Source organism: Carcharodon carcharias, chromosome 19, assembly GCF_017639515.1.
Source record: "Carcharodon carcharias isolate sCarCar2 chromosome 19, sCarCar2.pri, whole genome shotgun sequence".
NCBI lineage: Eukaryota > Metazoa > Chordata > Chondrichthyes > Lamniformes > Lamnidae > Carcharodon > Carcharodon carcharias.
The window spans coordinates 82589023-82602447 of record NC_054485.1 but is presented as its reverse complement, the minus strand read 5'-3'; the positions used below and the strand labels follow the sequence as shown (position 1 = coordinate 82602447).

The window sequence follows — 13425 nt, the reverse complement described above, 5'->3', positions numbered from 1 at the left end:
AGCATAGGCAAAAGAGAGGGGTGGGGTCTGGATTAATTAATAGGTTTTCATTTCCAAAAAGCATGTCTTCGTGCAACTCAGGTTGACTCATTGTTTTTAGCAGCTGGCACAGGGATGAAAATGAAGGAAAGAATCATTGCCGTGACCCCGATTCTAACCAAGATTGCTGGGGCCACAACGCAGAGCGGCAACCACTACACGATCATGGCACCACATACCAACTGCTGCATTATCTTTCCCTGCAACCAGCTTGTAGAGCGCACCCTCTTGAATACCTTGCCCCTATCTTATACCTGTGCTTGAACCTATCGATACATTTTGACATGTGCAATAGCCCGAGAAAGCACTGCGAAGCCATTGTTCGATCTGAAAGCAGATTGTTCAAAACAGTTTCTTGGAAATCTTGAAATATAATCAATGCAAACTAAGGAATTGCGATTTTTTTTGATAAGTAGTTTGCTGTTTTGGAAAGCAGTTGGGGTGTGTGCATGTTGAGCTGGCAGGCTGCAGCGCTGAAGCGAACAGTGCTTGTTTCTGTGTTTTTCTTATGAAATATGAAAATGGATCGAATGGAAGAGCCACTTCGAATTAAGAAATGATTACAATAAATTGGCCGCAATTCCTGAGGGAAAAGCCTGTTGCAAGTCAGTGGCACATGACAGTGTTTGGAAGTGGCAGAGCTTAAAAGGTGTGGGTGGAAATGTAAAGAGACCTCTTGTGTTCAGGTAAGGAATTGTGCCCCTGAGGTAAGCTTGGTGTTGTCAGGAAAGTTGCTGTGTAGAAGGAATTATTTGTATTGCCCCATTCGACTCACTTTCACAATTCAACACTTCGATCAGTTCAACTCCCAGTCTTCATTTGCGCACAAAACTAAAGGAATTTCAGTTGAAGCAGGAAAATATATGGCGTAAACTGGTTGTGTAACTGTGGAATATAAGGCCAAGTGAATGTCATTCGCTCACTTGGTGCTCTCTGTGGTTTACAAGGGCCCAGGTCTCGGTTTGGTTTTAAACACAGCATTTCAGGCTGTGGTCAGTGCAGAACGAACGAGCGCTGTGCTGCTGGAGGTATTATGCTTTCGTTGAGACATTAAAATGCCAACCTAGTTAGATGCAAAAGATTTTCATTATTTTCAAGAGGAGCAGGGAAGTTTTCCCCTCCGTCCTGTGTTCTCCCAACCAACATCACATAAATAAACTGGTCATTCACAAGTGCCCTTTGTGGCAGCTTGCTGTGAGCAACAGGGGCAGTGCTTTATTGGGTGAATTAGCATTTCTAACGACTATCCAGCGTCACAAAGCGTCACTATATTCAAATCAATTTTAAAGACCTGCAGCTGCGGAAGGTGAAAGTGAGCTCCAAGAGTGTCTCCAATAAGGTTAACTTGGAGACGCCATCCGAAATATACAGTGTATCCATCCGACCACATTGCTCTGGTATGTACTAATTTTTGAACTCTTTCAGATCACCCGCTGCTATTTCGCTCTATCCTGAAGATTTCACTCCAACCTTGACTCAGTTTTAAATCTGGCGACGCTGATTCAGCAGATGAGGGCGCCCAAGCGGCAGTCGGACCGACTTCAGGCCCCGACGCCGGCTTTGATCCTGTGAACCCGACCAGTGACCCCGAGACCCCAGACTCGTGAGGCCACATTGGCTGAGGGCGATGAAGTCCGCGCCAACAGGGTCAGGGGAACAGGGCGAGGGCATTCAGCGCTCGAGTTTGTTCTATTATTCAATGGGATCATAGCTGGTCTTTGATCCATATACAACCACCTGCCTTTGCTATAAATCCCTTAACCTCCTTTGCTGGGTAACATCTGAAAACATCAAATTCTGGCAAAAAAAAAGAACGGGACGGCCGTGTTCCTAGAGCCACCTGCATTTCCTGTCTATTTCTATCCTTTCAATGCCCAGTGAGCGAGCCCTCTACCGCCTTCAACTCAAAAAGACTGTGTGCTGACGCCCAAAAATACAGACTGATAGAACAGTGTAAGAGGCCATTCGGCACATTGTACCTGTGCTGGATCTCTGAAAGTGCGATCTATTTGCCCAAATTCTGTGCCTGTAATGTAAAAGTGCCTTCCGAACCCTCGATCTTACCATCTGGAAATACAAACGCAATGAAGGTATTTGAGCACAACCGCTTGCAAGCCTCCCTTCAGTCCAGCTACCATTTTGACATAGAATGATGTCGCAGTTCCTTCACAGTGGCTAAGTGAAAATCCTGGATCTCCCTCCCTAACAGCATTGACCCATCAAGGCAATTTTCGCTCTCCAACAATGCAAGATAATTCTTAAGGAATACGGCCAACCCTCCTCTTTTTATCCGCTAAACAATTTTTCTTGAAAAACCTTGTCCCAAGAACATGTAATACCAAGCCATGTATTTGTCAGCCACGTTCCTGTTACCAATAACACATCATGATTCCAATGTTTGCTTCGTTTATACATGGAAACTTTAAACGTAATATGAACGAAATTATATTCCATCGTCGTCTAGTGGATGAAGTAGGCGGAGAAAATTGGTACTCAAAACAGGGGAAGGCTTTTCACTAATAAAGGAGTGAACAAATATAGTTCACAATAATTGGCAAATAAAATGAATAAAAATAAAACGAAGGGGCTGGGAGCTGGGCGCAGCAGATTCCTTTCATTCGCCAGCGACTTTGAATGATCTGGAACAAATTGCGTGACAGGACGGTGAAAGCAGATTCCATGGCCAATTTCAAAAGGGAAGTGTAAAATTTTTAGAAACAATGCAGAGCACCGTCACCACGAAATCATGGGCGCAAATGAGGGTTGCCACCAGTTGTACAACTCTAGTTGCGCGTTAGCGCGTAATGCATACACAACAGCAGAGGGACAAGAAATGGCTTATGTCGCTGATCTTTCTCATGGGCCTGACCCTGTGCTGTGGAGATTAATCTTTGTATTTGGCGGCGTGGGCGGGAGTTGGGAGTGGTATTTAAAGTTCAGCCCTGACTCGCTGTCTCTTACCCTGGCTTTCTTTGATACCCCTCCCCTGCCGTACTCGGGAGTCTATAAAAGAAAGATATGAATGTACTGACTCTTTAAGAGGCCCTGTCGTAGTCAACAATGTCAATTCAGTCAGTAAAGCACTGCTGAAGTTCAGTCACTGTTCTGCACAGCAAAATCTCACAGCCAACAGCGGATCATGACTGCATAGTTTGCTTTTGTGATGCTGCTTGATGGTGAACAGGGCAGCAGAGAACGCTCCCCTGGTGTATTTGAAAATTGTGCGGGGGAAATTTTGAATTCAGCCGAGCAGGAGGTTTAACGTCTCACCTGAAAATCGTGCCTCAAACGGCACAGAAATCACTCGTTTCTGCCCTGAGGCCCAGCCTTGATTTTTGTGTTCAAACACTGAAGCGAGACCCATAGACTTCTCATCCATCCGTGAGCATCAAAGTGAGACACATCTGCTGCACCTTGCTCGTGTATTTCACAACTTCATGACCGGTGAATATAAAATATTCAAAGCCGAATCAACCCTATCTACCAATAATTAATTTTAACTCCTTGAGGTCCGAACAAGAATTAAAAACTCGAGGTGGGACAAGGTTCTCAGGAGGCAAATTGAAAATAAGTTTATTCAAAAGAATATTAATCAATACAGAGTTAAAATATAAGAAGTATACTTATCAAATCCAAAAACAGACTTTACGACTTCCGATGCTTGGTCAGGCTGCAGAATCATAATAATCTTGGTGTCTCTTTGTTGATAGGTATTCTTGACCAGAATATGGCGAGCGGTAGGTCTTCTCTAAGACCCTGGTTTTATCCGTTCACATGAATATCACACTATTGTCAGGTGAGGCTTCGTTAGTTCATTGATTGGTTCCGGCCATTGTTAGGCTAATTTATTTGGTCTTAAAATCCATATTTAAAGATAACAGCTTGGTTCAAAAGGACAGTTAGTGGAAAATGATAGTTCCTTGTTTTGCTAACCTTGATCAGATTGTGAAAAAAATGCTGTATTCTTGAGCCAGGAATGGCAGTTCTTGATGTTCCGTATTTTATCAAAAGTTAGAAATGTTAATTTGTCTAAAACAAACCGTGCGTACAACGCATATCTCACGATGCACCTAAGGAATTTTGAAAGAGGATTGCTACATACTTGTAGAAGGTACGGACGGGAGTCGAACCCGCGCTCTTTGGTTTACGAGACCAACGCCTTACCACTTGGCCACCGCACCACGGACAGTAAACCCCTATGAGTTCTGGAAATTATAGTAATCGTCAGCGGATAGCAGCGAGCTTGGCAGATGAAGAGCGCGAGAAAGAAAACTGATTACTGAAGAAAAGGATGATGTTGAAAGCAAAAAAACAATGATCAGCAGAGAGAATATTTGAATCTAATGGTGCAGAATTCAGAAAAACTCCTAACCTAAGGATATAAAGCAATTCAGAAGGCAAATATTGTGTCAGACTTCATTGCAAGCAAGTTGGAATTGATGATTAACGAATTGTTGCAATTTTATCCGGTTCACCGCAGTTATGGTATTACACGTGAAGGAAATGCTTGCATCAGAGATGGTGTAATGAAAGGTCCGTGGATTCATTCTCGGGATGACATGGCGGATCTAAAAATTGAGTAAAAAGGGCCTCTTCACTGGAATTTAGGATAACGAAAGATGAGGGGGAATTTCTTCATTCACAGATTTCTGATCTCTTGAAATTCTCTATCGTGGAGAACTCTGAGTACACAGGGCATGAGTTTATTTAAAGCCGAGGTTGTTAGAATATTGGACACTGAAGAGATGAAGCGACATGGAAACTGTTCTGACCTCAATCACCAGCCCCAAGTAAGAGCTCAAGGAGGTGGAAATCATAAACTAAGCAAGATGTTGAGAATTAGCTAAAATTCAGTGTGGGAAAGTATGAAATGATGCACTTAGACAGACTAAAGTGGAAAGAATGTACACAATAAATGGGAAGTTCTTCAAAAGTGTAGGTGAGACGGGAGGTCTTGTTCTCTATTTGTAAAAATCTCGGAATATGGCCAGAAAATCATTTCAGTTATTTAGGATTAGAAATTGAAAAACAAGGCCCAAACACTCCTTCCAAGTTAAGCAGTGATTCATTTGCACTCCTTTCAATTTATTATACGTACATGCTGCCCAAGATGTGATCTAGTCTACATTGGAGAGCAAAAATGCAGAATGAGTGATTGCTTTGCTTCGGATTGCATGTCATTTTAATTCTCCGCCTTCCTTCCATGCTTATCTTGCTGTCTATAGCATGCTACGGTGTCCTGTAAAGGAAGATCAATGAGCAGTGATTTATCTTCAGGCTCGACACTCTACAGCGTTCTGTACTCAACATTCTGCACTCAAACACGTTAGTTCACAGCCTCTGCCTTCATCTTATTCTATATATTTTTTTTACTTGTCGTTTTTGTTTCTTCTCCGCCGATCTTGCCTGGCATCCTTCTTCATGTTGCATTTAGGTGGTTTAATGTAACAAGGCACGCCTCATTTTGACGCAACATTTGTTTCTTTATGATCTCCATTGCCACTCATTTTGGCTGTTGCATCATGAAGTCTTTCGTAATTTAATTTCCCATGGCCTTCACTCCATCACTGTCCTTCTAATTTGTTCTTGTCTCCTCTTCCCTTCCACAGCTTTCAAAACTTTTAGGTTCCTGACTTTCTTCAGTGTTGTTGAAAGTTTATGGACCTGAAACATTAACCCTGGGTTTGTCCAGATGCAGCTTTTCCTGCTGAGTTATTCCAGCATTTTTTGTTCTTCTTATCTAAGAAATAGTATCTCTTGATCTCTTGGTAGTCTCGCAAATGTAAGTTACAGAATGGATACAGACATACTGGAGGTAAACAAATGTGTTGTTTTAGCGTTTTTAACGACAATAACTTGTTTTTATATCGCACCTTTAGCGTCTCTATTGTGGCATCTTGGGATTGAATTGCGCCAGGTTCAAAAATATACAAGTATTTATGATTTAAATAATGATTCTTTAAAACGGATTATGGGTGTATAAGTGTGTTAGTTATGAGTAAATGTGCATTTCTGTCTGTTTTTCAATGTATTTAGGTGTACCTGTGTTGTGTATAAATGTATTTAGGAGTAATTGAAAATAAGAGAGAAATAAATATGCCAAAAAAGTTCCAAATAAAGTCGAAGAATTCAGCCGAATAAAAGAACAAAGAATGCAAATCCGAGTAAACAGACCTGTAGCCAACAAGTCACAACATGCATTTATATGCAGCACAATAACTGAAAATCATATCCAAATGAACATTGCTAGTTGAATTAGAACAGCAATCGCTACCGTTGCTTGTGCTTCGAGTGGTTAGTATTCCACCCTTTCACCACCATGGACCACGATGTTTTCTGGTTCAGCGAATTAATATAACTAAACATAATCTGCCAGGCGAATAATAATTGCTTTCACACCATTAAAAAAAAAACAATAATTCATTGCGTACGTTTTGTATGTCAAGTGACCAGGGCTCTTTTCAGCGTCAGTTGAAAATGGTAGACATGACGGCAACACCTAGTCAGTTTCAGGTCAGAGCAAGTGTTCAGGAAGAAGATTCATTCACATTCCCCTTGACTGCTGCATCTTACGCTCTTTTGTTATTTAATCTCCCCTGCCCTCCACGGTATCACAGACCTTACCTTTTGTCCTTCCTGCACCCTCCAGCGTTCAGCTGGCTTAAAACCCCTTATATTCCTATCTTTCTTCAGTTCTGACGACAGGTCACTGACCTGAAACGTTAGCTCGGCTTCTCTCCACAGACGCACAAGCTGATTTTCTCTATATTTGCTTTTTCTTATTTCAGATTTCCAACATTTTGCATTTCTACTTACACAATTCGGACCAGTTGGATGCAGATACATGGCAAATCATTTTCTTCTGTTTGCATTTGAAAAAAAATATTAATAAAATATCGAGGCGTGACCTTATCAGGAAACAACTTAGTTAAGGGGAGACATATCCCAAAGTCCTATCGGGAGCATAAACAGATTGGTCAGTGGGTGGGACTGAAACACCAGCCAGTTAATTAATAGCTGAATGGGCTAACCGATTGCGCCACAGAAATTACAACGGCCAAGTACATGAAAGCTAAACATGAAACATTTCTGGTGGCTACACGGAATTGGCCTGATCCCACCCACTGCAGGCAAATCCATGTCACTATTTATAAGCAGTTTACCCTTCATTCTCTTCTAATTCTGTTTCTCGAAGTTAGTCCTTTCGGCCCGAACTATTATCGAAACAAAACATAGTTCCTCAGTCAAGATGAGCTTGAATCAATATATTTCCAACGAAATGCAGTGAACAATCTGCTTACAGGTCGAAGCCTGCTTTCTCATTGCTTGTCGGGTGGTCTCACAGAAGTATAGGCTGGTTTCAAAGTACAACTATAGATTGGTGGCCCATCTCTTCGAGGCAGTGGTCTCAGGAACCTAGCTGCAGGAAGGAACGAATGCAGCAACTGATGCGTGGCACCGTGATCGCAGAGTGGTTAGTTATCTTACATTTTGACCCAGTAACCTCATTTGAGCTCCGAGTCACAGCAGGATGAACCTCAACATTTTACTCCCTGTGAAACCTGCTGAAAAAGATCAGCAATAAGACTTTATTACATGAAAGCTAGTTTTTTGGGTGATGAAACTCTGCTTAATCCTGTGAAACGCCCGCGCCTGTGCTTGATATTGCAGTATTCAAACACTCTCGGAGATTATTCTCTGTCCCACGATCACTCACCCTCCTTTATTCATCCATCAATTTCATTGTCACTTTGTTGCTAACCAAACGCTTACATTCAATATTTTCGCCATTATGCTTGTTATGCTGCCTTAGTTGTTGTTGGGAATACATGTCGTATCTCAACATCTGCTCTCCGAAACTAGCAATATATACTAGATCTCGGGTTCACGTCTCACTCTCGGGTTTGAACACAGAAATCAACGCTGGGACGCAATGATGAGTGAGTGTCCTACTATTGGAAATGCGTTCTTTTGATTAGATTTTAAAATGGCTGGACTACTATGAAAAAAAAAGAGAAGGGGGGATTTCCGTGCTCTCCTGATAGCCCTCAAACGGCATTGCCAAAGAATATTATCCGTCATTTTCACGTAATGTTTTTGGGAGATTGCTCTGCGCAATGGTGACTGAATTCAGCACTAATTTATTAACATTTATCACGAACACCAGAGGAACCCAAGCGCCATTACATTCAAGTCCTTTTCCGACCTGCAGCGGGACAGAGAGGTATCGAAGAGAGTTCGAGATAAGATTAATTTAGAGACACTGGGGCAGAATCTACTTTATATCCATCCCAGCAGATTGTTCTGTAATGAATCAAATTCAAATAATTCAGATTACCGGCAATCTTTTATCTCTATCCAGAAGATTTGTCTTTAACCTAGACCCAGTTGAGAATCGGCGGTAGCGTTGCAGCAATCGGCGGGCAGGTACGGAGGGTGACCAGAGTGGCACCTCATCCAACTGCAGGTCCCGGCGGTGGCGGCGTTAACTCAGTGACCTCGGGCTCTGTGGACTCACAGTGGTTGAGCGCGGTGAAGTGAGCAGGGGCACTTGAGAAGCTGAAGGACATTCAGATCTCGTGTTTGTTCCACCTTTGAATGGGATCATGGCTGACCTTTGTTCCAACTCCAACTACATGCCTTTGCTGCTTAACCCCTTTTGCTGGCAAACCTGTACATATTCTGGCCGAGAGGGGAGAGCAGAGTCCAGCTGCTTGGGGCCTCCTGCAGGATTTCCCACTCTCTGTTGCTTGGTGAGCGAGCTGAGCTCAGTTGCACTTCCCCTGCCACCACCAAATCATTCAGGCTGTGGGCTGGATCTCCAAGCTGTACAGGATTATAGAATGATAGAGCATATCTAGAAACCAGTGGGCCAATTGTGCTCGTACAAACTCTCTGAAAGAGCGATCTAATTGGCTCAATCCTGTGCCCATGCCACCTACCGAAATTGCGAGCTCTATCAACGAGAAATACAAGGGCAACATATGCCTGGGAGTATCACCAAATGTAAGCTTCCGTCCTAACAACAACCAACCTGACTTGGGCAAAATCCTGAATCTTCTCTGCTAACATTATCGGCCCAACAAGCCAATTCTCCACCTCCAAATCTAATATTATTCTGCCGCAATGCTGCCAAATTCTACTGTTTTCCCCCTATTCACAATCTTTCTTGAAAATCTTCATTCCAGACATGCATTTTTCTTCCATAGTTCTGTTTGGTCCATTTACACATGGTCACCCTAACCCTAATAAAGAAGAAATTCTATTCGCTTGCCGACTCGTCGAGGAAGTGGGTGGATTAAATTGACTCGGTGACCAGGGAAAGACCGTTTTCAGTGACAAGGCGAGCAAAAGCATACAACCATAATTGAAGATATTTATTCTAATCATTTACAGGATGTGAACTTCGCTGGATCCGTCAGCATTTATTGCACTTCCTTGAGGAGGTGTTGGTAATCTGCATTCTTGAACAGCTGGTAAATAAAATGCAAAATAATTAAACGCAGGGCCAAGGAGATTCCTTTATTTCGTCAGAAAGGTGTTAGGATCTGAAACAGAGCGGCGAAAGTAGATTCCATTTCCTCTTCCCAAAGGGAAGTGCAAACATTGAAGGAACAATGCAAAGTACCTTCACCAAGGAATCGATTTCAGCATTGGTTGCTCACTAAAATAATTACTGCTGCATACTACCGTGTAACCCCTGTTCGCACTCACACAATCAAAGTAAATTTAGTTCAACTTTCACTATGAAACCAGCTGAATATAAGGGTTACCTCCATTTGCCCAGCTCTAGGAGTGACGTTAGTTAGCGAGTGATAGATGTTTGACAGTATAGAGGAACTTGAAATGATTTGGGTCTTTCTGAAAGTGCTGATCCTGCATTGTGGAGTGTAATGTCTTTTTAGATCCTTTCATGTTGTTCAATTTGCTGCTAATTTCTTAGATCGAAACAAAAGTCGCAGCCATCATTAAAATAATCTAAACCATCCGGTCTTTCAGATATTCTGAACACATTAAATTTGCGCATTCAGCATAGAGATTAAAGGCCGCGGTTAAGCTCAATCACATAGAGCAGATAATTTGTTCTATAGTTAAAGCTCCAGCTTTGGCCTTTGAAAAACATGAATATGTGAAGTGGTCAATCGAAGTCTGTCGTGTATTTGGCGGTGCGGGCGTGAGTTTGGGATGGTGGAGGTTGGAATTTAAAGTTCATTCCGGACCAGCGGTCTCCAAATTATTATTTCCTCTGAATCTATTTAATACCTCTCCTTTCTTGCGCTGGGATTATAAAAGAAAGACGTGAATGTAATGACAATTTGAGGGGTCCTGTGGTTGGCAGCAATGACAATACACCCAGTGAAGCACTGCAAAGTTCGGTAACTGTTTCGCACAGCAAGCTCCCACGGACAACACAGGATCATAACCGGGAAAGCTGCTTTTGTGATGCTGGCTTAGGGCTAACTGGACAGCAGAGAAAACGCCCCCCACATTTTGAAAATAATGCTCGAGAATATTTTGCATCCAGACGAGCGGGAATTGTAAAGCCTCATCTGAAAACCACGCCTCCAAGAATACAGCCTTCAGTCATACCTGCCCCGAGGCCCAGCCTAGATTTTTGCGTTCAAGCACTGGAGTGAGATCTGAAATCTTGCCATCTTCCATGAGCTACCAGATGCACCACCCCTGCTGCAACTTGCTGGTTTATTTACAATTTCACGGTCGGTTTTCCGAATATTATTTTACTGCTTCACCACAAAATCGTTTATTACAGAGTCCAAATGGAGATTGACATATTAACAGATCGAAGAGTTAGAAATGTTAAAGGGACTCGGCATGAGCGATAAAAGCATTTTTTTTCCTGGTAAGTGAATTAGGTCCTGTAATGCTGAGTGCCTCCAGCAGTTTGTCTTTAATATGGAGCTTTCACTACAACAACTTCCCTGACAACACGCAAATGAACTCCACAACACATTTGCTTTCTTGAGCTCTCATCACACAGAAGGCATCTTTACTTTTCCACACACGCACTTTATAGTCTGCCATTCCCGACCTCGGTGTCCTGAGCCACGGGCATTCACCTGAGGGGCAACCTGTTGGAATCGATCCATTGCACAATTAGCTGTATTTTCAAGTTTGTTACATTTTTTCCAATCGCTAATATTAACTGTTAAGATGAATTCGGATGTTTTTTTTATCACTTCACTGGCCGACCTCGCTTGTCAACACTTCTCTCACACAGGTCAACTGCTGTGCACTCACTCCTCCGTCCCCCCACCCCCCATTTTACGTTGACGGAATCATCGGATTCACACGAAAACGTCGCGTGCAATCGAATGGCTGCACTTCCGAAATGTAATCCTACTTTTCCAGCAATTGTCCGTCCGTCGGCCAAACAGATCTCAACATCACCATAGGATTCAAGGCAGCTTTAGTGAGATTTTGACATGTGCTCCCAGCAACAGTGAGGTATCAGAGCAAATTTAACGACGGAAATATTGAAAATGAGTGTTAAATGAAGAAATGTCTCAGCAAAGTTTCAATGTTAATGAAGGAGGGAAGTAAATGAGGTCAGTGATTTTGATAGGGAGAATAATCTCTGAAAGGATGTGGGTTCGAATTCTGGACCATCAAGAACTGGCAAAAGAGGGGGCGGGGTTCTGAAGTAATAAAGTTTTCATTACAAAAAAGCACGTCTTCATGCAACTGAAATTGATTCATAGTTTTGAGCAGTTGTCACAGGGATGCAAAGACAAATATTAAGCCCGACCATGACCCAGATTCGAGCCGAGGTCGCGGCGGCCTACAACGCAGAGTAGTAAACACTGTACGATCACGGTACCACACGCCAGCTGCTGCGAGCTTTATTCGCTGCAGATAGTTTATAGGGCGCTCCCTTTCGAAAATATGACCCGCCAGTTGAGATCTGCGCTTTGAAACTTATCGATATATTCGATACGTGCGACCTCCTGACAAGCACTGCGAAACCAGTGTTCAACTTGAAAAGAGATTGCTCACAACATTTTATTGGAAACCGAGAAATATGATCAGTGCTAACTGAGAAACTGCGTTTTTTTCTTGATAACTGTTGGTTCGCTCTTTTGGAAAGCAGTGAGGGTGCTTGCATGGTGAAGCGACCTGTTTCCGATTTTTCTTATAAAATATGTGAATGAAACGGATGGAAGTTTCTCGTCCTATTAAGAAACGATTGCAACAGATTGGCTCCGAGAGAAATGTCTTTTGAAAGCCCCTGGCTCATGCCAGAGTGTTGTAAAACGGCAGATTGTAAAAGGGGTTTGTGGAAATGCACGTCTTTAGCGCAAGAAGAGTTCAGGAAAGCAGTTGTGCCCCTGAGGTAACTTGCGTGTTGTCAGGAAGCTGCTATATAGAAAGCAAAACAGTAAAAACAGGAACTACTGAAAACGAACAGCAGAACAGCCACCAGTTGTTGATACACCTACCAGAAGGAATTATTTATATCGGTCCATTCGAATCGCTTTCACAATTCAAATGTTCCACCAGTTCATCTCGCAGTCTTCATCGAGACACACAAGTAAAGGAATTTCAGTTGAAACAGAAAAATGCATGCAATAAACCGGCTGTGAAACTGTGGAATACACGATCAAGTAACAGCCGCTGGTCCGAAATCCAAAACAAAAACAGAAACAGAAATACCTGGAAAAACTCAGCAGGTCTGGCAGCATCGGCGGAGAAGAGTATAGTTGACGTTTCGAGTCCTCATGACCCTTCAACAGAACTAGTTCAGGTATTTCTGTTTCTGTTTTTGTTTTGGATTTTCAGCATCCGCAGTTTTCTATTTTTATCTCTGTCCGAAATCCACTTTGTTTCCATCCCATCACATTTCTCTGGCATGAATGAACGGTTGGCCCTTTGGCCCCGTCCTTTTCGTTCTGCCCTGAAGATTTCTTCTAACCTTGACTCAGTTTTGAATCTGGCGACTCGGCTTCAGGTGGCAGGGCCACAGGGCGCTCAAGCGGCAGTTCCGACGGCGGCTCTGACCTTGTGAACCCGGCAGGTGACCCCTAGACACCACACTTTGTGAGTTCGCAGTGGCTGAGGGCGATGGTATCTGCGCTGACAGCAGGGGGCAGAATAACAGGAGGACGACATTCAGCGCTCGAGTTTGTTCCACCCTTTAATGAGGTCATAGCTCATTTTTAATGCAATTTGGCGCAGGCACAGTGGTACTGTCACTGGAGTAGTAATTCTGAAAACCCAAGATGATCTTCTGGGGATTTGAGTTCGAACCCCGCCATGACAGGTGGCGAAATTTGAATTCAATTGAAACCTGGAATTGAAAGTCTGATGACGATACAACCATTGCTGTTTATTGCAACAACCATGAAGCTCACTAATAGAGAAGGAAAT

General features: G+C 42.9%; 1 non-coding gene across 1 annotated transcript; it reads right to left on the bottom strand.

Moving 5' to 3' along the window:
* Positions 1-4148: 4148 nt before the first annotated feature.
* Positions 4149-4220, bottom strand: trnat-cgu. Its single transcript has one exon. It is a non-coding gene; the product is annotated as a tRNA-Thr (tRNA).
* Between the last annotated feature and the right edge of the window lie 9205 nt (positions 4221-13425).